The 27,165-nt window shown below is 40.7% G+C and overlaps 1 long non-coding RNA gene across 1 annotated transcript in view; it reads right to left on the bottom strand.

Moving 5' to 3' along the window:
* Window positions 1-8,509: 8,509 nt before the first annotated feature.
* LOC136942522 (uncharacterized) overlaps window positions 8,510-27,165 on the bottom strand; it is a 34,771-nt gene continuing 16,115 nt past the window's right edge. Inside the window, exon 4 of the long non-coding RNA XR_010876602.1 lies at window positions 8,510-8,608. This is a non-coding gene — a long non-coding RNA (uncharacterized lncRNA). The remainder of the gene's footprint in view (window positions 8,609-27,165) is intronic.

Here is a 27,165-nt window from a genome sequence, read left to right as displayed (position 1 = left end):
TTGTTTACTTGTGTGCTTAGGGAAATGTAAATATAGTGAAGGGAAATATAATTATGTATAAAAGGAGCACGTTGAGTTTTGTCAAATCAAAACTGACACAATTAAAACTCATTTCAAACTATGCTGTTTCATCCATTTGATTTGATCCCGAATGGAAAACATTGTTAAATGTAAATGCCACAAGAGAGTTACAAGATAAAAACAATCTCTGGGTGTAATTTGCATACTAATTGAAATACTGTAATGATGAGACGCACTCTCAACCCCCCTCCCCCCCTGCCCCTCCGCTTTTAAAGATATATTTCCACGCCTGAGGGCACACACCCTCCCACGCACACAGAAGGGGTTCCTGGGATTTGATGAACAACACAACTCTACCCACCTTTGACCCCTACGCTATGATGATGACATTTATTTCATCAGTCCTTGGTACACTTCAACTTAATTAACAAATTAGTACATCTGATGGATTTGCATATCAATTAGTTAAGGCATGAGTCCTGGCGAAGGTGACAAGACATATTACCTAACCATCTACTACTTGATTTCCATCATTATTTCAAATTGACTAGTTTGGAAGCATTCATGGAATTCTGATGTACCTGTAAATATGTTGTGGATGATATTCCTTTTCAGACTTTTTGAAACTGAGGAAAAAAATACATACATTTAAAAAGAAAAACTTTTATAAAAAAATATGATATCCATTAAATATCTATGATATTCATCACAATATAATGATGTATATAAAAAAAGAGCACTCGTTGGTCACTTATGTCCAATACTTCATTCAGAAACATTTGAACAGATTCTTCTGGTCTAATCCATGAGTTCCGATATATTAACAAAAGGCAAGAAGAGCCCGTCTGTGGCTTTTTGTCTCAATCTAATTACCCCTCTCTATATTGGCTCTGTCTGCCAGGCCAGCAGACGATTCAGTCTCTAACACCTTTTGGGAAATTAATTCATTTTTGTTAAAGTGTCTTAATAATTACAGTGACATCAAGGTTAATTGCCTAATCTGTATTGCCATAGAGGCATACCGTTGAAATCCCCACACAATCTGTTCTTGAAATGGCAGCCAGAAGATCCCTGTTACTGAGGGAGGCTTTGACCTAAATAATTTCCTTTTTCCCCCCCTTTTATTTCTCCACTGGAACAACCAGGTACTTTCTGCTGAGAAACTTAAAGTCATTGTTGTAAATGAGTCATTCTGCCACGATGGAACAATGGAAGACGCACGTTATTAATTAATATATACGTGTGCTTAAGTGGTCTGGATTGCTGCTCATGCTGTACTAATGGAAATTATACTGGGGGGTGATCTGAGACTTGGTGAGCTCCTGTGGTTTCTCCTATCTGTGTCGTCCATATAGAGAGACTGTCTGAGCACACAGCTTGATGCAGACATAACAACATTAAAGTTATGTGATGTGAATGTATGAATGTAAAGTCATTCCAAATGAGCTGCATTTAGGTGTTAGGTGTCTATTAAAATCAAGTTAAGGGACCAGATGAGCTGGCTGTTGCCATTGCAACTTTAGAGTTTGCTACACTGGAAGGACTCCCTCGCATAGATCATATTGAGAGGGTTCACAGATGAATTTTGTTTCAAACCGAAAACAAGTTATCAAAAGATACTTTTGTTTGAAGTTTTATTTTATTTTATACCACAGCCTTTTTCTCTCATCTTCTCGCCTTCAGCTTGCTTTGTTTACTGCTGGGTTTGTTTTTTACTTTGTGAATTTCCAGACAGAACTTTTGTCCAGTCATCCACCAACGTTATCATTCACCAGTCAGTGAAGCGGCCCCATAAATGTAACTTCTATTAAATAATTATCAGATTTAAACCTAATCTATAAATTGAATTTGGAGGAATTAAATAGCTGGTATTGGACCATTTCAGTCTTGAATCTAATACGGTGCAATTTCCCTTTGGGGATCTAACCTGTTCTATCTATCTATCCATCTATTACATTTTGTGGTAAGTGTTATACACCGGAATACGTTATGTGGGAATGGATTATGAATGGATTAGTATTTTCATGCTGGATTTAAACTGGGGACAACAGGATCTGTCCAGTCATGTGCCATATATCTGACACAAAATAGCAAGCTACCCTAAATACTTCTTAAAGCCAGGACAACAAGCCTGTTAGGACTCCTCCACCATAGAGCTAGTTTGAGGGCAGACATGCAACTTGGTTGATGGATGCTAGTGCCAGCTACAGTCAGCGTCAAATCTGTAGAGGGAATAAAATGAGCACTTGTCAGCACAAGATCAAATATGGCTACAAGGTGATAAAACTCCCATGGTTGATGAAAGCATGTGCTTGATAATAAAGGAAATAATTGGTGACGCCTATTTTACCATGCATGTTCTATCTGATGCCCAATTCACAGATTTGTGGATTATCACCAGGTTATAAAGTTGTTGGATAGCAGGAGAGTGTGTTCTGCTGGAACTAAGACAAGCACTGCAGAAAGACAAGATGTTATCTTTTATTTTATGGCCTTGAAATAAGTTTGCTGCAGTAATGCAGCCTCTCGATATAGCTCTCCAGTGTGTTTCAATGTTCCAGTAATGAAGTCCATTCAAGGTTCAAACCACCTGTAGGGTATTCTGGTTTCAGGCATCACATCACTTACTCTTCCTTGCAGGAATCATCCGAAGAAGTGACTTCTAATCATGGAGAAAAAAATACCCACACAAAACAGTAATTAAACGGTGAACATATTCGGTTCGGAGCCTGGTAATCCGAGCGAAATGGTCTGAATGATCAAGCCTGTGTTCTCTGACCCACAGTTGAGTGTCTAGAGGGGGTTTTATTCGTGTGAAAAGGATATGAAATTGTCCTATCACTCCTTAATTACAATCACAATGGCAGACATGTACTATCATTGTGTGTCATGTACTCCCTGACGTTTAAGACAATTTTCCCCGACTATATCCAATATCAAAGTTTTTGAAATCCTTCCAAATAGAACAATGCCACTGTTCTCTCTTGGCTTAACATTTTCTATTTCAAGTGTCTCACTGTGTGCCAGGAAAAAAATATTTAATTAAAGGGGCTTTTAAAACATGCCTACTGTAATGCCATTATCAAAATCAAAGATATATCAGGGCAAGACACTAAGTAGGAGAGTTGGAATAATTCAAAACATTAAATCACTGACTGAGTGTAAGATGAGGAAAAAATATAAAAATAAAAAGTGTACATGTGTGGAGGAGGGTATTTACAGACAACCCAAGGGCAATACAGCTGGATACTCAATATGAGTGTGGCATTCCTAAGATTCTGTGCACTTCTGTGGTCTCTGGTCACCCAGTTCCTCTCCTAACTCGATTACAACCCTCAAGTAGTAGAGTTTTCCCCAAAAAAATCTGTTGTCTTTCCAGTAGTTTACCAAAACCTTACTACAGAGCACAGTGCAAAACAAGTACAGTGTACGTAGTGTAACACATGATGACTTTTGTTGTGTCAGTTGTTTTCTAGCATTAATACCAGTCAACAAGGATTCCCATGCACAACACCAACAAGATATGTTGTACATTTCTACATACAGGCTACATACTGGTAAAAAAAAAATCGCAATAGATCTGTCTTGTCTATTATTGCAGAGTTGCACGTTGCAACCCACTTTTTGTAATGTACGTACACTGAGACTTTCAGTGTACGTACACCTCTAAGCAATGTGTCAACCAATGAAAATACAATACAGCCTGTGTGCATCCTGCGTGCATCCTGCCCTGTTGTTTCATAATCAAAATGCTCACTAATCTGTACTCATCATTAGTTAAATCCCTGTGATCATAGTTTCATTACACCACTGAGCCAGGAAGTGCACGTGCGCGAACCCATTACGCCTCATAAGTTTTCCAGTCACTGACACTCTGATGCATCTGTGGATGAACAGATTCTTCGTCATGTGTGTGGTCATGTATGTGGAACGTATTGAGACATGAATCTAAATTACAGGTGTGGCCAGAGCGACAGGCAACATTAGTTTTGGTCAACTTCATTCAGTCTGCAACTGCAGTGTTGGACCGAGGAAGGGCTGAGTTCTAAGCCCCAGCTTGCTCTGTGCTGTCTAATGAAGACACTAAGGATTGCAATGAATGCAGACCCATAGTTCCCCATACACCCATTTATACATGTACATGTATTTTACGTCCAGTGCAGAAACGCAGTTACTGTGATCAGTCATAGTCCTACAGCCTTTGAGGTTTCGTGCCGAGGTTTTGTTCCAAGGCAAATGCACAGTGCGGATGATGAGCGGAGATATCACTCACCAGCACTTGCTTACAGTAAATGACATTAAATTTTTCAGAGCAAGTAATGGCTCATGCTCAAGCAATCAGGTGGCCAGGGCTATGACAACAGAGGCCTGGCGGGTCGTTGAAGTCACATTATCTACATTCGTGGTGACGGCTCATTTATCTCACTTTGAAACATGACAAAGGGAGAGACCCCATCAATGCTCTGATGACATGTAGTGAAGGTTAACGGTTCTTAGAATGCAGTGGACATTTCACACAATGCCTGCCCTTCGTCGGCAAACAGTGCATTTAATTTTGTGTTTTAATAGATTGTCATAACATTGAGGGCGAGGGTTTGAGTGTGATTGAACAAACCATTATTTTATTTTTTCTGGCTATGCTGTATGGTGGCTGTGTATTGAATACTAATGAATGTGCTTATGTCTTTGTTATAGATGTGTTTCAGTGTCAGAATAACTTATCACTGCTTCAATTTGATTCCAACAACAACAACAATAGCGACAACTTTACTTGGGAAGAAAAATTGCTAAAGAAAAATGTATGGCAAGACATCAAGAAGCAATCAAATCAGATATATTTGAAGAGACTACCTAAATAAATAAAAACTCCCAGAGACAAAATTAAGTCTTGATCCCAGTCCACACAACTTAGTGCATGTCCAGATTCCCCTCGACCAGAAACTTGAGAGCAACTTGTTTCTCTTGGTCAAATGGGTTTCAGTGTTTCACTGTGTGGGTAGAGGTGGAAATCATTTTATTGATGCCTACGGTTGGCCAATTTCCTATCGTCATTCAGAGGAAGGTTGGGGTCTATGCTCGCTTATTCATTGCAACACTCAGAAGTGACCTTCGAGGTGACAAGGGCGGCTGCAATGGATTGCTCAGATATTTGCTTACACAACCAAATCATGTACTCTGAAGATGAATTACCCTGCAAACCAGTTAAGACAAGTCTTGTGGATATTAATTTGATTTTTATTCATATTTTATAAGATGGGTGACTTGTTAGAGGGGTGTAAAGGGACAGCAGTGTGTGATGGAATACAAAAGGTATATGTGATTATGACATGAGGCAATTAATAAGATGACACATGTCAGGGTATCTACAAAATTATTGTACGGATACGGATTATGCAATTAAATAGTTTGAATAAAGATATCAAGTTAAAAACATAAAATATAAGAATAATATGAAGAGACCACACACATTCTACTTTAGATGAGTAATTTCACTTAAAACTCATAGCAATCCTGTAAATTGTAGAATGAATTACTATAACTTTTTAAATGTGAGACACTAGCTTTGGTTATAGACGTGAGAATAAACTGTGAGTCAAATACTGAAGAGGACACTAGCTGTGGTTATAGACGTGAGAATAAACTGTGAGTCAAATACTGAAGAGGATAACAGGACAAAATGGTTCTTAACCCCTGCTCGACATTCTGACACTTTACAGACAACATTGCACACTGGGCATCTTTTCACTTACTTGGCACTAAGGACTACTGTTAACCACTTTCCACCCCAGATTAATTGAAGTGTGAAGTCACTGAAGTGAAACATTCATATACAAAGTCTGCCCTCCTAACTGGTAAATGAGTTCAAATATTTGGTCACTTGGATTACAGGCATTGATAGGAGAGTACAGAACAGACTGTCTGACTGTGCATTAGGTACACTAATAGTGTACTTTCTAATCCAGTTGTCTCAATCCAATGGAGAGAGCAGTAGGGAGGAATGAAATGTCCGGTCAGAGACATGTCAGAAGTTTTGGGAAACAAAGTTTTGTAAGTTGTTCGTGAAATGTACTGATTGGTAACCTCTTATGTCACATGACTCTAAACAGATCAATGAAATGTACCTTAAAAATGTGTATGTAAATTATTTTTACAGTATAGCTTCAACTGCCACACCACATCTGTTGTGTAACATTGTCAAGGCGATTGACACAATGGGAACCCTCGTCTCCAAAACTCTGATTTTTCCAGAACTACTTCAGACATCCAACAGCCTCCCTACATTTATTTCAAACTCAGAGCCTCATTATTGAAATGTCAGGCAGGAAAAATAAAGAGAAGTAATTTAGTTCAGTTCCGCTAACTTGAGAAATTGCACTGCCAAATAAGATTTTCTTATTATGGCACTGTCATTTTTATTGTTGTTGCTACCAGGGCTATCATTTTTCTCATGTTCTAATTGAGGCTAACACTTTTCTGAGCCTACACAATTCAAAAGGACATCCTGGATCCTACTTACCAGGTTACTGGATTGCTTTTCAGGATTGCTTGCCTGTAAATCTGAGCACGATAGTACACCATAAGTTATTTAGGAAATAACAGAAACAAGGTATCTGGATTGTGGAGCCTCTCATTTGTAGCATTTTATGCAGGAAAGTGAAGACGTGTTTATCGATCATTATTGGAGCGTTGATTAGGAATTGTCATAGTGGAGAAATCTAACAGACAATTTGTTCATTGAGCTTTATTTAGACTGCATTGAGGAGTGTCATGAATCTCCGCTGTTGGATTGCTCTAGGTGTGTGATTTGTCCGCTTCCCAATTAGAACCTGTCTTAAGTTTACTATCATCATTGAACAATGCAAATACGCAACCTTTGTACAGTAAATCCCTTGATCTTCTAATATAGATAAATCATAATTTCATTCCTCAGTTTCCATGTTCCCTGATTGCGCTCTTTTACTGTGCCTGTCTTCTTTCATCTCAATAAATCTTTGGGTTGATTGGACATCACCAAGTGATTAAGATTAATTGCGCTACTATGGTTAGAGGGAAAACAAGGAAAAAAGAGATGGAAAAAGAGAGAAGAGAGGTAGGCAGACCTCTAAGGGATGTCTATAATGAGCAAAAAAAAAAACATCTTACTGGGGCCAAAAAATTCAATGAAAACAACCATGTTGTTCATTCTTTGACCAGGATAATCATAATTTAGTAAATCCAGAGAGAAAAAAATCAATAGGTTGCCTCTGCATTCATTGTTGTTGAATTACTATGTTTTAGTTTGAAAGGGTCAGGTAAAGGTAATAGAAAATGTATAATGGTGTCCAAAGCTGCAATAATTAGCAGTTTTCGAGCCTTTTGGACTAATTATCTTGTCAGACAACAGAAGAATTCTCAAATGCATCCTTATTTTTTGATCAATATAAAATAAGTGGATTATCTTGATGTTATCAGACATATCTCTGGGTGCAATAAGGCCTCACAGAGGGCTAACAAATATGTGGGGAGTCAGGTGGCTGAGGTGGTGAGGGAGTCGGACTAGTAATCCGAAGGTTGCCAGTTCGATTCCCGGTCATGCCAACTGATGTTGTGTCCTTGGGCAAGGCACTTCACCCTCCTTGCCTCGGGGGGAATGTCCCTGTACTTACTGTAAGTCTCTCTGGATAAGAGCGTCTGCTAAATGACTAAATGTAAATGTGTGGGGCCCATGACACCAATTAGTAAGTTGCTTCTCTATTGCCTTGGTTACCTAACAACAAAAGTAGCATTACAGTTGTTGTTTTGTTTGAATTGATTGATTGAAGTCAAAGGTGGAAATTTTGCAAAAAGACAACATCATCTTAAGATATTTGATAAAGAAAAGACAGATAACAATTAGATCTTACTGTAATTGTCATCCATATACAGTAGCATGTAGTTTCAATTCACAAATCCTCTCTGCTTCTCAAGAGAGTGGTTCAGGATTGGGATTCATTTGGCACTCATTATGAATGGAAAACATTTACCTTAGTTATAATGTGCAATCAAAACACTTAATGAAATGTACCATTATTGTTTTAGACAATAATGGTTGACACAGACTCGAAACAGCAAGTCCACTGGGTCATTTTTGTGTTAACGTTAAGGAATCGTTTTGCCTTTCTCCACTGTGTTTCAAGGTGTGGGTCCTTTTGTGAGGATTGTAGTCTCTATTGCCCTCTAGTGCTCAGTGATTTTACATAAGAGCACAATCCAAACAATATTTGATTCTACTTTCAGGATTTGATCAGACAGGTGACCTTGAGTGAAGGACCGTGGAAGACCATGATTAGTGATCAGAGCTAGAACAAAAACTGAAACGTTTGGGTCTTCAGGACGAGACTTTGAGATCTGTGGCCCTCGTTCCCCCTCTCATTATGGGGAAGGGGAATCTCACAAGGTGGGTGGGGGATGGGAGGGGTAAGGGCAAGCAGGCATGAAAGGCAGTGTGATGGATGGAGCTCCTTGCGAGTGATGGAAAAATCGTTCAGTTTTTAACAGGATGGGATGGGTGAAGAGATGGGTTGGTTCCTTCACTGTCCACCCACGCAGACACCCCCTCCTCAATCTTCTGTATCCAAAAATGATGGGGAGAGGAGTATTGAGAGAAAATGAGAGGTATTAATATTGTGACATCACACTTGTGCCTATCATTACACCAAAAGTGGCCCCCAAAGTTAAAATGATGTGTCTAAATGTGCAAGATAAAGTAGAATCAAGATTGTTTCACTTGCACATCTCTCACCGGTTTAAAAAACCCGTCAACAGCATAGAAATAATGATCTAAAACCCACAGCTCTTCACTCGTTAGACTATTTCTCCAGGTAAGACAGAAACAGAGAGAGAAAGAGCTTGAGAAATCAAGCATATTGCTTATTTTAGAAAGGCAATTACCCGACAGGAGAATTCAGTGGAATCAATTGATGGGTAGACACCATGACATTTCTGATAAAAGCCTTGGGATGTCTGTCCGTTTGAGTCCGCCTGGCCCAAGATGGTAATATTAGCTAATGGAGTTATACGCTGTCAATTTATCTCTCCCCGTCATCTTTTCGACTGCACAGGCAGGTAAACACATTTAGACTCAGAGCAGTTTTGGTGACAATGATCAATGAATCTTATCACGGCCTGTCTGCCAGTGTATCTAATGCATATTGGACAAGTGCTTTTATTGGCACATTGTTGCAGGGAGGAGAAAAAATGACACCATTTTGCAGAGGTATGAATATTTTATCTACTGAACTCATTAGATAGCACTCCCTTTAGGGATCGCTGGCGTTTGTTTCGTGCCAGATTATTTGCATGATGAATTATACATTTCAGCAATATGAAAACATACAGCTCCCAGATACTGAGGAGCGCAAGAGCCAGGAGGGAGGCCGTTGAGGAAACCGGCTATATTTACTTGTAACATCAAAAGGCATGCTCCTTGGCCCAGTTTAGCGTCTAGGTACCTCACTGATGTACCAGCCACTCTCAGTTGCAGACAGTGCCGAGGTCCTAACTTGTACACTTGTTCAACTTTTTGTGTGAAAACAAAGATACATGGACAGTTCCACTCATTTCCTAAATTGGAACATTTGGGTTTGTCAGTGTAGTGCCGTAACACCTTACGGGGGGGGAATACAATTCTGATGGATGATGTAAGCATGTGGCATGATGTTCTTCTGATTTAGAGCTTGTTAACACCATCTGACCATCTCACATAACATCTTTATGGGGACCAGTTGTCACTGTTTTCACAGTCACCAACATTTTCCTTGACCATTTTGACTGGATCAAAAGAACACAGAACACTGACCCTGAGACCAAGCAACGGACATCTGGGACATGGGACATCTGGAACAATACAAGCTATATTGGAGTGGGTGATCTCCAACAACCTCCATCTAGTCTATAGTAATTGACAATGGGCCATTTTTGAGCGGAATAACTCTTTAATGGCCAAAAGTATCTTGTGGCATGGGTCATCTCTGAGCCTCCTCCAGCTCTGGTGGGCTTTATTAGGACATGACAGACCTGAGAATGGGCTGTAGGGCTGGGGCCTCAGACCAATCATGGCGGCCATTTCACACCCTGGTGATCCCCTCATCTCCCCAGTCTTGGAGGGCTCGGAGGGTCTGCAAGCCCCTGATGAAGCACTGACCTCACTTCAGCTCTCCATGGATATGCCTTTCAATGCCCCCCCCTCCCTCCCCCTTTCCCCTATTAAATTGCCTTCTGTCTTACAGGGTGTCAATTTAGGGGTCTGGGAGGTGTGTTGGCCACTTGCTAATTGCTAACAAAAGTTTCAAAGTCAATTCTTCCAAGTTGTAGTAGGTGCAACAAGTATGAGTTCTGTGAGATGTTCAGCTCTTCATCTGCGGGGTTGCCCTGCTTTTAGTCAAATTAGTACCCCTTTGAAAACTTTCCTCCACTTACCTTTCCATAAACTCTTCAAGTGGTACATTCATCCCACTAGGTCTCTGCACAGGAAGTAATTTTATGAATTCAAAATGAAATAAAGCTAGAATTATATTCTTTCATTCTTTCATTAGAAATAAGCCAATAGGCACTTGTTATTGAAATGGTCTGCTTGCTCTTTCTTTAGGGAAAGGTTCCTCTGTGTTGCTGCTGAAATGCAGGCATATATCATTAGTGTGTAGAATTTGACATTATGACGTTTACAACGAAAAAAGGGTAGGCAGAAAGAGATTGACAGTTTCAGCCAGCGTGCATTCGTGCATGCTTTTGAGGATTGTGTGTATGTGTGTTGCTGTGGGTATGTAGAGTGTGTGTGTGTGTGTGTGTGTGTGTGTGTGTGTGTGTGTGTGTGTGTGTGTGTGTGTGTGTGCGTTCTCCAGATGAATGATAAGAAAAGACAAACGATGGATAAATGTGACAATGTTCACATATCCCTCCACCTCTCTCCCTCTGCCTCTCATATGCAGAACTGTAAATCCATTCACTTTATAGTTTCTCTCAGACCAGACCTCACACCAAAAAGAAACTGTTGCACACACCGTTTATTGATGAGTCTCTTCCTCCCTTGGTTCTCTCTAAAGTCTGGAAAAACAGCAGCACAAATGTATTCAAAAATGCAATTAAATCGCAGCAAAAAAGACGCCACAAAGAAGTTCCTCTGCCCTGGAGCAAACAGGGATACTGCATTGTTTTCAACAGTGATGTGTAGTCAATCAGTGCATGGGAATCCATCCAACCATAAACCGGGTGCCATAGACAGTTTTTTGATTGACAGTAGGTAAAGTAGAACTGTGATGAAGCAAAATGCTCGCACACACAGTCATTCTAATGGCTCTACAGTGCTGAAGATAACAAAGCCTTGGCAGACATATGCCCCAAAATCCTGGATCAATTTCATGTAGCATAAAGCTAATGTGTATCTGGGGGGGTAGCTGTAGCATCTGGAGCTCTCTGAAAGACTGAGGCACTCACAGGTGAAAAGCATTTTCTCTTTGATTCTAATCTATTTTATTTTCCGGGACGACTTACCAGTATTGGCTATTCAAGACAGGCTCCGGCATTGTCATTGTGTAGAGGCTGGGGAATAATAGGAAAAAAAGCTAGCAAGGGAATCAGAACCTGAAGCAATCCCTGGTAGTTATTCAACACTTCAAGAAGTTGGAAAAGAGAGAGTCAGGGGGAAATGAAAAGGAGAGGGAAAAGGGAGTATACAACAGAGAGAAATAGAAAAACAGGGGAATAGAGACAGGGTTGGAAAAAAAAGATGGTTAAAGGAAGAGAAAGAAACAACCAGAAGCCTATCTCTTTACTTAAAGTGGAACATAAAAAGGCATCATTGGTGGTAATGTATTGCCAGAGCTAGAGTTGATCTCGGCAGGTTGTCATTTAAAGAGCCTGCCATGCCTTCCACAATTACCAGCCCAAAACACCCCACAAATATCCCTCCAAACAATTTAATCCAAATGAAGATTTTCTGCAACCGAAACCATCATTACTTTCTTGTCGTGCCCTATCCGCTGCGGCTTTGAATCTGTTAACCTTTTTCCGAGGGCGGCAGAATCGGCCCTGCTTGACAGATTAGCCATTGACGCATTTATCAAGGGATGACAAATGAGCTGTCCTTCCAGATGCCTGATTACTTGACCTTTATTCCACACAAGCCAAGGGGGCCTGACAGAGCTAAGTGGTGCCAGTCTCCCAATAAGGACCCGGCCATGGGGGAAATGCATGTTTTGGAGGTGTCTATTACAATGCCATGCCACGCGGCCAATTCCAACCCAAATTAACTAAGAAGTTATTACGATTGCCTGTGGCCCGTCGGAGGTAATTGAAACTCTTGCATTCCCACAAACAGGTGGAATCTTAGCCTGATCACATTCCATTTGTAGCAGAGGTGGGTGATAAGTATTAAACATTAAAAGCGAGGGAAGTAAATTGTTCATTTAGGCGCCCTGATTCGCCATCCTTATGAGAGGGAGCCAAGTGTCTGCCCCAGAATGTTGCATTCCTCCCCTTTCTCTCATTTCACGAAGGCTTTCAGCTGGCCTCCGGTTTTGCCAGCGAGCATATTGTCATTTATGCTCGTAATTGCAGGATTGTTTTTTTCCACCCTTCCTGAGTCTGTCAGTGGCAACACACAGAGGCACTGGTCCGATCTCACAGTAAGCAGCATTTCCCATGTAGAAAGAATAAGAATGTAGCACAATGTTGAATGTACACAATCACTGAGAAAAAAGACAAAAAGGTTGCATTGACATTCTTTCAACTCTACAAGACTTTTGGTTTCTTTTCATACCTTGAGAAAAACTATTGCTGAACAATAAGGTCAAACGAAAACAAGCTGTCATTATCATGATAACAATGTATACAGATAAGAAACAGTACAATTTACTGCATAGTACATGTTTGTGCTGAATATGTCCACCATCATTTAAAAATGAAGTTTGACTCCCAGTAGATTCCAATGTGGTAAATCAAATTGTATTTGTATCGTCCTTTTTACAAGAAACATCACAGAGGGTTTCCCATATGCCCATAGAACTGCACTGAAACCAACCTAAACCCTCAAGGGTTGGTAATTCAATTTCTAATGACAGTGTGATGTATTGTAAAAAAACAAACAACAACCAAAAACTGTCTGAAAGGCACTTTGAGTAACTTATGTTAAGGGACGTCAGGGTTACTTTTGGGTTCTTTCAAGTTCTTTTAACTGTTTCACCAGGCCCATAGTTATGGTAAACGTGATTCTGAATGCCACCGATGCCGTTTTACCGGTCACGCCTCATATAATATGGGTTTCTGCCTTGTGTAGTTTAATATAGATCCAATGTCCTTCCTCAAGTTTTGACACCCCATCTATCTTTCCCTGGACAGTGCTTGGGGGTCGATCGGTGCTGAGGTGGCCAAAACAAAGCCACCCATAGGGCATTAATATGCCCCTGCGGTGGCGGCAACGATTGGTGCCTGGCCCTGACGCAGGTGACCTGTCAATAGATTGATAAGACAGCCCAGGCCTGGCCTTGAGTTAGAGGGTTGGAGGATAATATCAGACAGTGAATTAACTTTGACTGCTAAACACAAACACAGAGGCAACTTTGAACTTCTATTTATAAGAACAGTTCATAAAATGGACAGTGACTTTCTCGAGGCTTGTATCTAAAATAGCAGTTTATAAAATAATAAGTAAATGTCTTGAGGCGTGACTGGAGTTTGAAATTGGGCACTTCTGGGTTAGTTCTTAGTGACACATACTTAATCACAGTAATCTACTGTTTGTTGTATTTATACAACCGAACAGCACACTTAGCAATGATGTTTCAGCTGAAAGACAGAACTACTGTCTTTGCATGTCCATATAAATTAAACTTTTTCCCTCTCCCTCATCATCATCCCTACCAACTCAGCATCAGCTGTAAACTCTCTTAGGCTAACTAAATTCACAAACTGAGATGACATGTTTACACAGATGTTTACATAGATGACATATACACATTTTTACATTACAACCATTGTTCTTACGTGTAAGGGGAAGAAATATAAATAAATGAAGTGGACATAATATTGCTGAAGCGCAAGCAACACGCTCTACCTTCAGGAAGACCTCGGAAGGCAAAAACAATCACAACACATTTGACCCAAAGCAAGGAATTACAAATATCAACAGATAAGAAAACTTGCGGAAACAATACAAATTTGAGCGTGCATTTCTTATTCACATTCAGTGCACATTGTTATATCCATTAAACACACACTCAATTTTGTGACAAAATGACCTTTAAGCAGTCCACACACTGAAGGGGCTTTTCAATCACCAATTAGCCCAGTCTATTCCACCCAAACCCCAAAGGCCTTGTGGGATAGGAGCATCGATCGTCCTCCCAGCTGCCAACCGCAGCATCTGAGGGACAAGACAGCCTTTTGTATTCTCAGCTTGTCCGGCCCTGCTCTATTGTCCTGCCAGGACACCACAGTGCATCTCCCATTTAGCATTTTGACTTCTCCCTGAATCTTAGAGCATTGGAACGATTGATCGATTCCCTTTAAAGATGACTACCAGTCCTACCAGGAGTGACAGAAAGGAGTACATTCAGGTTTAAACTGATAAACGATAGCTGTAACTCTAACTCTACAGTGCTCATATAACTCTCGATTATCTGACTGCCCAGGCAAAAACACACTTTGCCAGCCATTGCTATAAGTACACATTTCCAACCAGATGGTTTCATAGGATTACCGGCCAAACGCTGTCAATAATTCTATATTATGTCCCGGTGCATACTTACAGAGCTCCTACATAAAGCCACAAAGCCTTGTGGGAAGTAAAAGTTAATTAGCTATGATGACTAAACTCTGGGGATCATAATTAGGCGTACGGCATGACTGCCCAACAGTAATTAAATGTCATTTTCCTCTCCATTCGCTAAGCTTTGGAAACCTTGTCTGGAAAGGTCAACCACAACAAATTCGCAGACGACCACTACGGAGTAAATAAGGATGTTAGGCGAAGAACCAACGATGTAAACAAGCACTGTCTTGGAGGACATTGTTTACACAGACAATACAAAAGTATGTGTGAATGTTAATGACTTATTGTAAAGTTAAACTTAATTGGGTGTTTTTTTCTGCTGGTCAGGCCGTGCTGTCTAGAACAACTAGTTGTCTAGACCAACTTAACTGGTAAAGATGCATACGCATTAACACTGATAAGCAGATATGTTGATGTAATTACATGAATGACTGGCTAAGCACACATTTCAGTTACTTGCAGTTCATTTGTGGTTTGAATCTGGATCCCAGGACAAACGGTGTGAAAGACATGCAGTGTTTCCTACAATACAGTGTTGAAATAAGGAAAACTCTGCAGGCTATGTGCTTTATGATAATGATAATTGTTACCATCTAAGTCAGTTTCTGTGGGCCTCAAGAGTCAGTAGTCTTAGTGTTCAACTTAATTAGAAGCCTTCTGTAGATGGAAAAATCGATTTGCTTTCATATAATCTGTTAAACGCCTTTGTGGTGCGAGGCTTCAAACAGTCTCCAGGATTGCTAACGCCAGAGGAAGGCGTTCCGATATGTGAGCGTTCCATGTGTGTATGCACCTGTCCTGAGCCCCGCTTCCCCCTCTCTCCCAGGAGTGGATTAAGAGCCTTTGAGCGCAGTCAGCTCGGGCTGCTGTTTGTTTGTCTAGTCTACCCTCTGTCATTCAAGTCTTAGATTGTAGTAATACACAGTAGCAACATCTGCAGGTTAGATTGTAGTTACTGAACTGAGGAGGGGGGAATGGGGAAAATTGATCAATACTGTACTCCATTTGACCTGGAGCATTGTGTAATCAGTTGTGTATCATGAAGTTAAACCATGATACAGATACTATATATTGTTCTGTGTTGAGTGTTTCCCTGCATCTTTTAACTCCTGATTTTTTTTTGTAGCCTCATGAATCTGTTGTGCAACACTCAAGTAACCCAAGAATTGTGTTACAATTCAAGTAACACCCCTGTGACTTGAATGGTCAATATGATGTGGCATAAGCAATGCCATACCATCCAGTCCAGTCAATGGCAAGACACACACACAGCACCTATGAAGTATGCTCCCAGTTGCCAGTTTGATAAAGGGCTTTATCTCTGTGTAGTGGTCACAAATACTACTTTCTGGCCGAGAGGTAATGGTCATCACTTCCTTCCTACAGATATCCCAGCTGGATTGTCATATTGACACTGGAGGACCACAGTAGGAAGACAGAGTACCGGTGAAGATTGATTGTTGACACACTTTATCTAACAGAATCCCCGTGTGACTGTGCCAAAGTACCAATCCCAACCAGTCGGACAGAACAGGAGTACCTGAGAGGAAAAACAAAGTTGTTTACAACAGAACAGATGTGAAGTAATGTAGTTGTTTGCCTTTTGTTTGCGTTTGTTCTACAACGTGGATCTAATTGAGAAATTATGATTATCCAAAGTGGCTACATTACATGCAGTTCTCATTGTATGTTTTACAAAAAATAGAATACGAACAGAACTTCAAGCTTTCGATGTCATCCCCAGACACCCAACATGGGTCTAATATACCACAGTTTCTATCTCCCTGACAGAGACAGCATGATATGTACAGATATGTACAGTCCCATAGATGTTGACCTGTCTCCATTCTACCAACGTTAATTAACTGCCAGTACCAAGCTAGTAAAGGTCGGCCTATTTCTGTTTTATTTATTTTTTCTTCTTTGTGTTGGTTTTATTTATTTATTTGTTCACACTTGTGATTGGCTGCCTGTTGGCTGCTGTCCACCTGAGTGACATTCTGATTGGGTATGAGTTAAATATGATTTGAATTTCATGCAGAAGGTGGAGAAGCTTCACCAGAGAACTAATGATTTCTGAGAATTGCAGGGCCGGAGAAAGTGTGAATGTGACATTTTTAACACACGATTATAATTTCTAATTTTGTTAAATCGCATACGTGACAGAATCTGTAATGTTCCTACTGACAAAATGTGCTTACTTGATTGATGGACAATTCATAACTATACTTTGGTAGGTTCCCTTGTAGGTAACAAATGCGATTTTAATGTACATTTAAAAAAAAATACCTGTATGTTGTTTTTGAAGGCATCTGTGTGAGAAGAACATACCTATACAAATATATAAATATATTTTAATGAATGGTGATGTTATCCCAAACTAAGTAAAATACTACTGGTATATTGATATTGAATCAAATGCATTCTATTAATAAGTATTGATTTGTTTAAACATATACATAGCAGGGAAAATGTTAACCTATAACACATTTGCATGATGGAATGAACATTGAATACCTGTCAGCCTCAACAGAATCTAATTAGCATATCTAGCACATTTAATTGGGTTTGACATGATTAGCTACTTAGTTTGCAAAAATAAATCTTTGCACAAGGTTATATGGCGTGTGTCTAAACTGCAAACTAAGCAGACAACATGCAAAGTAGTAAATCTGGCCTCTATAAAAGTTCACATGTAAGAACCTTTTCACCAAGTTAAATGACACACTGGGCTTTTTGCCATATGAAGTGAGAAAAAGTTGATGTCTTGACTATGTGATATCATAGTAAATCAGTACATCTCTCCCTCCCTACCGACCAGTTATCTTCCTTTATTTTACTTTTTCTTTCTTCCTTTTCCATCTCATCAATTACAACAGTCTGCTGACTTCTCTTCTCGCATGACTTTTCAAAACGTCTGTTTTTAGCGCCATGCTAACCATCCACCATTAGCTAGCTCGCCCTCAGCTATGGCTTCCCATTACTGGAGAGACAGCTGGGGCACCAGATCATTGAACAATGGAATAAAGGCCTTGACATTTCCACACGGTCCAGTTCCTCTCCACAGATCAGGGTGTGTCAAATGGCTAGTGATATTTACCACTGTGGATAAGGATACCAGTCTTCCACGAGAGGCATATGCTACATCAGTTGATAACGCTACACTTCCTGTGGCAAACTTCCATAGACTAGGCTCCTAATGCTCATTTTGCCACCCTGGGCATGCCACTTAGTTATGCAATAGGCGTGACAATAGCATTTATGCACGTTAGCGAGTAAACTAGTGGACGAGCTACGATGGATGGTTTTGTGTGTAGTAGGACTACGATTTACAATAATAGTGTTTATACTTTGCATCCTTATCAAGGTTGCATGACCGGTGTTATGAATCATTTTTAGATGACAGTCTCCCTCACATTCAGTTTTTAGGTCAATTTCTGCCATAATGGAATACAGCAGTCCAAGGTAATACAGATTTTCACAAAAATGTGGGACAGTCAGACATTGTTTGTATAAAACTGTGTTTGTATATAAACAGCCTTAATATCCCATAATAACACAATACTTCTCCATCTCCCACAACTATCTCCCACAACTATCATTTCCATTCTCTCATCTCTATTTCTATTGTCTACACCCCTTTTGACATTTACAATATGTCCTCCGGTCTAGGATCATCATAAAGCATCAGCCAATCTGCCATCACTGGCAATGATGCATTTACATAAATCTTACCTCATATTGTGTTTACCACTGCATCACGTCAACAAATCTACACAACACCTGGCCCGGGTATATTACATCCATTTCCCCCCAGTGATGGACGACAGTTTATGATTTAAGGATCTAAAAAAAAATCCATTGCAGTGTCCACAAATGGAGCTGTCGACAGAGGGGAGATGTCTGGGCTATGAGCTGTCTGATAAGTGAGTTTTCTTTTCCCTCGTCCCTCCACAGTAATACGAGCTGACACCCATTTGTGACATATGACTGTACAGGAGATTGCTGCTACGAGCCGCAATAGCATCTTCACTGGGCGCTAGTTGGCTGAGCTTGGGGCAAAATGTGTCTCAAATGCTGTTGAAATGACACAGGTGGGGGCGTGTTTCTGTATGTGTACATTGGGGGAGGGTACGTTGGATCCAAAGGCCGTTTTCCAAAGGCTGAGATGGTATCATACTGGTAAATGCCAGGAGGCATTTTGAGTACAACATTTTCTGGTGTGTTCATGGTAAAGGGAATATATCAAAACATCATTGTTCAGACCTGTATCATAAAATGATTAAAGGTCTCCAGATTGTATTTTGACCTTTGGCCATGACAGACAATATGGCTCAATCAATCTCAAATATACTATGATTAGTTTGTCAATATTTTGTCGAACATCGTTAAGCATAGTGTTGGGACCTTCCCAGTAATTACACATTCTCATTCAACCAATTGTTTGTGTGTCATTGCACAGTCTGGGCACCATCTACTTGAGTATAAGTCAATGACGGCATGGTGTTGAGGTCAGCACTTCCCTCTGGGACAACATCTGGTCAGCCATGTTTTACACTGGCCACAACGGAGGTTACAGGTCAACCACTAGACCACTAGCCGTGGGCCTTAACACTTCATTTGTCATTAGAGGACATGTCAGCAGCTGGGTTTGCACCAGATTTGGAGGGAGCACCGTTGTGTGGACCAGCTGTGTGTCTTTGAAGAGCAAAAAAAACAATTCCAACAGACTGCCAACAGGGATGCACAAAATTTATGATTTTTAGTCTCCCATGAAATGCTTAGTGAAAGCCAGTTGGTTAAAAAAAAGGTCAGGTTAGATAACGTGCTCTTGGAGATGTGCCTTTTTGTCAAGAAGATTTGGGGAACCAAAGAGAATTGAAGTTGTAAAAACATGTTCCTGTCTCTGATTTGCACAGTAACTTCACCGTGATTCCTCTCTTGTGAATTCAGATTTACAAAGAGCTGCAAAAGGGGGTTTGAACCCACACTCAAATACATTTACAGGTGGTTGAAAGTCAGTCACCAACCACCTGTCAAATCATAGCTAAACTTTCAGCTTAACAGGCATAGACTCCCCTAGGAGAGTGACAAGCAGCTACTATGCTGTCGAAACCACAATTAGTACACACCTTAGTGACATGGAAAAGCAAGCCTTTAACGAGAGGAACCCCATCATCTCCTAGGGTTGTAAATTATTAAACGCCACGGTAACGCTGCTTTTTGATGGACAGAGCGGCAAGCGTCAATCTCCTGCGTTCATTTCCATTTCAATCGTTCGCTCTCATCTCTGGGAATAATCTCCTTATCAGATCTACGATTTATCCCATTTAAATTAAGTTTGGGCTCCGAAAGAAACCAATGACTTTTTGTGTGTATGGAAGGCACGGAGAAGGATAGTTAATGGGTGGAAAAAAAGTTGGGGAAGTCATTTGTAATCTTCGACAATGCCGCAGGATATTTGACCCATCTCTCTGGGTGGGAGGATTGCTTTAAATATCATGCTATTGTCTGGCTAGCTAATGATCGCTATCAATTATTAACAGGTGGATTTTCGAGAAGAATAATCATACAGGCTTTATATATATTTCAATATGGTGTTCTATTTCAACACTGGATTAGTTCAGAGTCATGCACTTGGGCAAGATTACTCAGGGTGCAAAAGGACAAGGCTTGATGAAGCGGCCATTTTCCTTCCCGCTCCCTCTCAAGTCGTGTCACATTGAGGGATTTTCAGGGAATGGATCTTGGGTAGCCTTCAGCACATTGGACAGTTAGCGAGCTTTTATTTAAATCAGCTTGTTTGTCATTGTCACAGTTCCTAGGGTGTTTGGCGTGTTGGAGATCTCCACTTTGACTGCCAACAAACCCTCTGCCATGTCCAAAAAGGGCCTCTCTCTCTCAATCACTCACATATACACACTACCTCACTCTTCCCTCTGTGGTACGTAAAACTTTGCCAATTCCATTGCAATATCTCTGTGTTTGTCTGTGACTATACCTTGGTGTTCAGTCCTGCATTACTGTTTCCCTGCTGAAACCCACTTTGATCAGGGACCAACTTCATTGTCTTCCCTAAACTACATGCAATTTCCTGCCTAGACATTATGACTCAACAACCTTTTCATTTCATACAATTGGATCATTTTGGTCTTGTGTGGACCAATTGCATTTGGTCTCTTTTATTCCCATCTTTGGGGAACAATATGTTTCAAATTCTCTTTCCCTTTAACACTACATAGATCAAGTTTCACCAGGTGAACATTTATTGTAGCTTATACTATAACTTACAGGTAATAATATTTAAAACAGCCACTAGTATTTTACTGTCTAAGCAACTCCACCACCACTAGTTTTTTCACCTATTGCTTTTTGTCTTTTTATTTATTCCAATCTTATCTCTGGGAAATTTGGGCTACGGTGTGTTCCAGGTTCTGTTTCTGTTAAATAATATAGAGTGTCAAAGGCTGGTCAATCCTCAAACCCACCTTGAGGCCAAGCTATCATGCTTTAGAAGGCATGGTTCATCTAACACCTCATCAGCAACCCTCTCATCTTTCACATCTGTGATGTCTCCGCAGTGACCAGCCCAGCTCAGCTCAGCTCGGCTGGCATCTTTCCGTTTATTTTCTCTCCGCTGTAATTAAATAAAAAGGCGTTGCCATGCAAAAAAAGGAGAAAAAAGAACAGTGTCCTCCATGCATCAGCGAGGCCACTGACGATACGACAATCAAATTGCTCATTTTCAATTTTTCATTTCTTTCATCATTTAAAAGGGCCCTGTCAGGTTGGAGCACTCTGCTGGCGAGCCACTGACCTTTGCTGATTATCCCTTGTGTAACTCTCCTCCTCTCTCTCTCTCACTTCTACCTCAATCTGCTATTACATCCCTCTCAACCCCCCACCCCCCAGACCTCAACACACACACACACACACTTTCTCCTTACATAACCTACCCTTTACCTTCTATCACAGGATTGTCAAGCATCCCATTGGGCTAATGCAGCATACATTATTGTATTTGTTAAGTTTATGTGACACCTTCAGTGCCAGACACACTGTGACTGATGGCACACCTGCTGCATGTATTTCCTGTCCTTGCCCCAATACACAAAAAAAGAACATTTCAAAATCAATAAATGTGACTATTTAATTCCTGAAATTTGTGTATGTTATGACTGGTATTTTACTTGGTGTTGAAAAAACTATAGCGTTGTTGGAAATACTGTAATAATGAATACATGTCCAGTACATGTTACCTGTAAGTTATAATATAAGTACGTAATTATTTTGTTAGTGTTGAATGTTATGGTGTTTACCTTCTGTATTATCAAAAAGTTCAACCAAAAGATCATGCAGACAGTCTGTCGTATGTAGTTGACTCCTTCTTGCACAGGCTCGGTAGCGTGGTGACAGCAGTGGCACAAGTCGGCTGGGGCGAGCAGACAAATAAATGCTTTTGTAACCCCGAGCCTGCATACGGCTCGCCCCCTCTCACCTCTCCACCGCGCCTGGAATCCTGGTGATTTAGCCGCCGGAGGAGGGGTTAGATGATGAGGGATACAGTTCATCACCCTCCCTCCTCTCCTCATCCCTTCAGCCCCCCTCTGCCCCACCCCACCCCACCACCACCACCCAGGAGTGAGAGGAGGAGACGGCAATCTGGCGGAGAGGGCTAAAGTCTGACATCAGTATGGACCATCAGCCCCTGTTCGCTCCCCACGGATCAAATTCTATTACGAGTGGGAGATGGGTGTGAGGGAGGGAGAGAGGGAAGGGAGGTGATGGAAGACTAGGGTGCAGAGAGGGGAGGGAGAGGTAGTTAGTCTGGTGTGTACTTCAGTGTATCAGAGAGAAACAAGAGAGTGAGATGGCGTTTTTAAGGGCCTCTCCTCGTCACTGATTGTTGTTGATTGTGATGAATTTTTCAGAAATTCCAAGTTGAGCGCGCGTGTGTAGTTTTGGGATGTTTTAGTCTTGAAAGGGATGTTGTGGTTTTGTGTGAGCACAGTGCGGTCCTTTCAGATTCCTTCTTAGGGAGGTAAAATATAACACACACACACACACACACACACAAACATGCACACACACAGAGCACATTTTCAATGAGTTACAGAGAAGCACCTGGTATTACAAACATTTGTTTTCAGACATCTGACTGAATCCGCTTACCACATAAGCCAACATTACTCTTGGCGAGGCTTAGCCTCCACAAAGCATAAAACCTACATGCAGTGGGAGGTGGAATGATTTAAATTCAATGAAATTATTCCGTCCTGTTAATGTGTTTCAGCACATTTCACGTTGCAAACGTTAATCCATTGGAATAGATTCTGCAGCTCAGCAGAGATTCTCATCAAAAAGGAAAAGAAACAAAGCAAATCCATTAGCCATATTGTTTTAGAGAGCCGCAACCTGTGTAATGGCAGGTCATGGCCTGTGTTTTTAGAACTGGTAAATGGGCCTATAGATCATTTATAATCCAAGACACGGTCAGTAATGCAGCCTGGCAAGTCTGGCAAACTGAACCAATAAATAATTATTTGTTTCCTCAGACTCAGCCAGTTTCCTGCCTTTGCCCTCAGTGATTCCGTGTTGCATGGTAAACTTTGGTTCAAATGGTTAAGCCTGTTCATCCAACCTCTAAATAATGACTTCAACTATTCACTCAAAACTGATCAGGCTCAAATAGATACAAAATGAATAGTAAATAGGAGCATAACAATGACAATTTGAATGAGTTCTTTGTCAGACAATCACCAGAAGTCATTGCATCACAACAGCACTGCTGCAACCCTTGGGCGTTCCAATCTGTCACTTTTCCATGGCATCTTCAGCATCTTTTCTTCCAGCGTATGAAAAAAAACAAAAAAAAAAAACAATAACACGCTCCATTAATTTATGTCTACACATGCTCAAGTATTTCATTATTTTTTCTCGTTTGATATTCTTTGCTCGTACTACGCAGATTGTGCCAGAATCACAGATGGCGTAGTAGTCATTGTTTTTCCAAAATACATTTCCTCAAGTCATTGTTTTTGGTATAGGTCCCTGTGCTTAGATTGGTTGGACAATTTAAGTCATCCTAACCCTTTCTGAAAGTACAGTCGGCCCAAACAAACACAGAACATCTAATCATTAAACCGCACATACAAGAAGCCGTTGTTTCGGTAGGCAGGGAAGGGCCTTCAACGTAGGCTCTTTTGAGAATGTTCATTTTCTCACTGTCAGCCCAGCAAAGATGAGGGATTATCAGGAGCGAGTGCCACGTGTCAGGGAAATGCCACCTGTTCCTGTCAACTGCTAACAACCCAAGTGAGATTGATGATTCCCTCAACCACACCTTTAGTTCTCCACTGGTCCTCCACTGGCTGAATTCTCTCACAGATAAAGTAATGGAACCTGTCTGTCAACATTTGACTTGCGGACACCTGGGTTTACCGAGAGCACCCAGGAAGTGAAGAGAGAGACGGTTGGTTAGACGACAAAACCAGAAAACACCTAATAAACACAACTGAGGAAATGGTTGAGGAGGTCGTCTGACCTTGGCTGTCTTAGAAGACAACTGTAATAACCCCGAGTGAGAACTGTGGATATTAGTTTCTTCAGTGGAGGGGGAAGGTTACCAAAAGTTGTTTTTGACCGACTGGAGCTTGTTGAATTAAACTTGTCAAAATAGTTTGAAACCCTTTTAAGGTGAATGACAAAGCAGTTGAAAAACAACTCGGAAAAACAACTCAGAAAGGCTGCTTCTCACTTTCTTGCTAAAGATGCTAAATTCAATCTGTAAACAATGGGGGAATTAATAACTAGATTATTTGATTTAGTTTCTAAAGAGGAGCCGGAAATGGCCCCATGGAACCCTACACAGATGCACATTTCAGAGTTGTATCCGTATACTGTAGCGCTTGACTAGCTTGGACTCTACTACCGGGTGATGTGGAAAAGATCAAAGTTTCTGTTCCCTCATGAATTAAAGAGTGCTGCCCATCTGGCGGGCTGGTGCACGAGTGAAACACTGCATACGGAAGCACAGGGACAGGCTAAAACCAATTCCTCAGGGAAAGAAGCAGAAGACATGATGGCACACAGCATGAAGGGCAACCTGATCTTTTGCCATTTGGTCACTGAAGGTGACAATTTCGGATGAACATCAACTGTTTCCGTAGTTCACCTTCCTTAGAGTGCGGTATCCCCAAACCCACAGCTTATGCATGGAAATAGAAAAAAAAAGAGTTGAAGTAAATTTGATGTTTTTACCACAGCAAAATAGTGTGCTGCATAAAAACACAGATGGAAAATGAACATTCAGCATTTGATACTGCCACTGTGTATGATATGAGGAAACAAGACTGATCCTTGAGCACTGCCTGACCTGCTGTGCATTTAATACAGACAAGTCAAAGAAGGATAAGTGGATAATCAAAAGATTATTCAACAATTCCTCTGTCAACATGATTTTTCACATCAATAAGGCCCTCTCTTTATATCATATCTGTAATGTTTTTGATATTTGTTATTTGAGTTGTGTTATGAATATCCCATATGTTAACATTCAAACATGTGCACCGAAAATGTGTTGCATTCACGCGTGGCAAGTATTACAAAGAAAATGTAAATTATACTAATTTGGAGGGATATGCATACTAATTGTCATGTTTTTCTCACTGAACAGATGATTGAAAAATCCATAATATTTGCTCTGCATTGAAGCAGTTTTTTTAAATATTGTTCTCAAGCAAAGCAACATATGTAATAGCATACCAAACATATCCATTACAGGATTTGCCATTTGTTAGTCAGAGACAAAACAGTGTGTAATTGAAATTGGTTTTCTTGATCAAATGATTAATTAATCATAAAAAAGTTTGCAGGTCAAATGGCTACTGGAGAGTTTGCAATTATAAAGTCCAACCTGAGGTCTACGCTTATACCTCAATAACAGCATCAAATCTTGAGTCAGTTTGTCGTAAATGTCTTGGTAAAGCTTGTTTACAGCCTTTTTGAAGTTGTTAAAATTTGCGAGTTGAACAATTTGAAGTTGACTAAATGCTCCATATACACTAAATGAAACTCTCTAATAAAATAAAAACGGAACATTGATGACAACTACATTTTATTTTCCTGTCATGTTGGCGTTAACTTAACAGCAGTAAGTAGCTTCAAACATCCAGTGCAGGATGTGACGTGTCAGAAAGTGAACGGTTGTGAGGGATAAGGACATGAACTGATTGTGCCCTGCTATCATATTCGTATAAATATTCACTGGACATTGCACGTCTACACCAGCCGACAGTGAATGGGATTGAGCATGTCATCACTGCCGAGGCAGGGGAAGGAGGGGAGAGGGGGTGGGACGTAGGATTTGGTGGTGTCATTTCAATCCCCTCTCAGCAAATCAAGTACAACAGCTTTAGAATGACTGCTTATCAGTTGTGTGTGTGCGCACGCGCGCGTGCGTCTGGTCTGGGGTTGAGGAGGAAAGGGCAGTGCTCACTGTCAAAACATCTGTACCAGTCAGTTTAAGTAGAAGAGGCAGGGAGAGGTGTTCTATGAGGCATCCATGTAAATGTCTTTCCTCTAACGGGACTACAAGGAAGTCAAAGCAACAAAAACTAAATGTCAATCAAACCTGTCATAACGTCCAAAAAAGGAATGGGAACATTTGGCCTGTCTGACTACTTGTCTCCAGTAGCATCTGACCATTGTTTTGCAGTGAGAGAAGCCACACACATGCACTGTATCCATCCAACTTGAGCAACACAACCAAACAAGTAAAGAAAGAGGCCATCTCAGCCCATGGCCAAGCCACAGGAGGGACACCCACAGAGGAAGGTCCAGTGATTTTCATTAAGATAGACTCTAGAGCGCTTGTCCTATTACTGGGCTATTAGGCTCTCCATCGCTAACAGATTGGTTCTAATGGGGAGCTTGGGAGCCAGGCAGAGGATAATTGCACTGCCTCTGACCACACAGGTGCCAGGTCCCCCTTACTGCCTGATTGGCTAATTAACGCTTTGTCAATCAACCCCCATCGGTGTTTCCAGGCAGATGAAAAGTAGTTAAAAGGTGGGCGAACGATACTAATGAGTCCTGAAACTTTTTTTTTTTTTTTTTTTTTTTTTTTTCGCCCATTGACTCTGCATGACTGGTCAGATTGTACTGCCGTTTAAATAAAGCAGTTTAAAATGTTCAACTTTGAAGGGTTATTCTAGGAATGTGGTATTGAGGCATTTGTCTAACTTTAATTTGATGTAAGGTACACTTAGCCTTACATTACTTTATGTGGTACCTGAAAATCTGCAATCTGCATATTGTATTTGAGATACTGTTGTGGCACTGTCTATAACCTGACCACC

This window comes from Osmerus mordax, chromosome 4 (assembly GCF_038355195.1).
Source record: "Osmerus mordax isolate fOsmMor3 chromosome 4, fOsmMor3.pri, whole genome shotgun sequence".
NCBI classification, from domain to species: domain Eukaryota; kingdom Metazoa; phylum Chordata; class Actinopteri; order Osmeriformes; family Osmeridae; genus Osmerus; species Osmerus mordax.
Note: the sequence above shows the minus strand (reverse complement) of the source record. Positions and strands in the feature narration are given on the sequence as shown.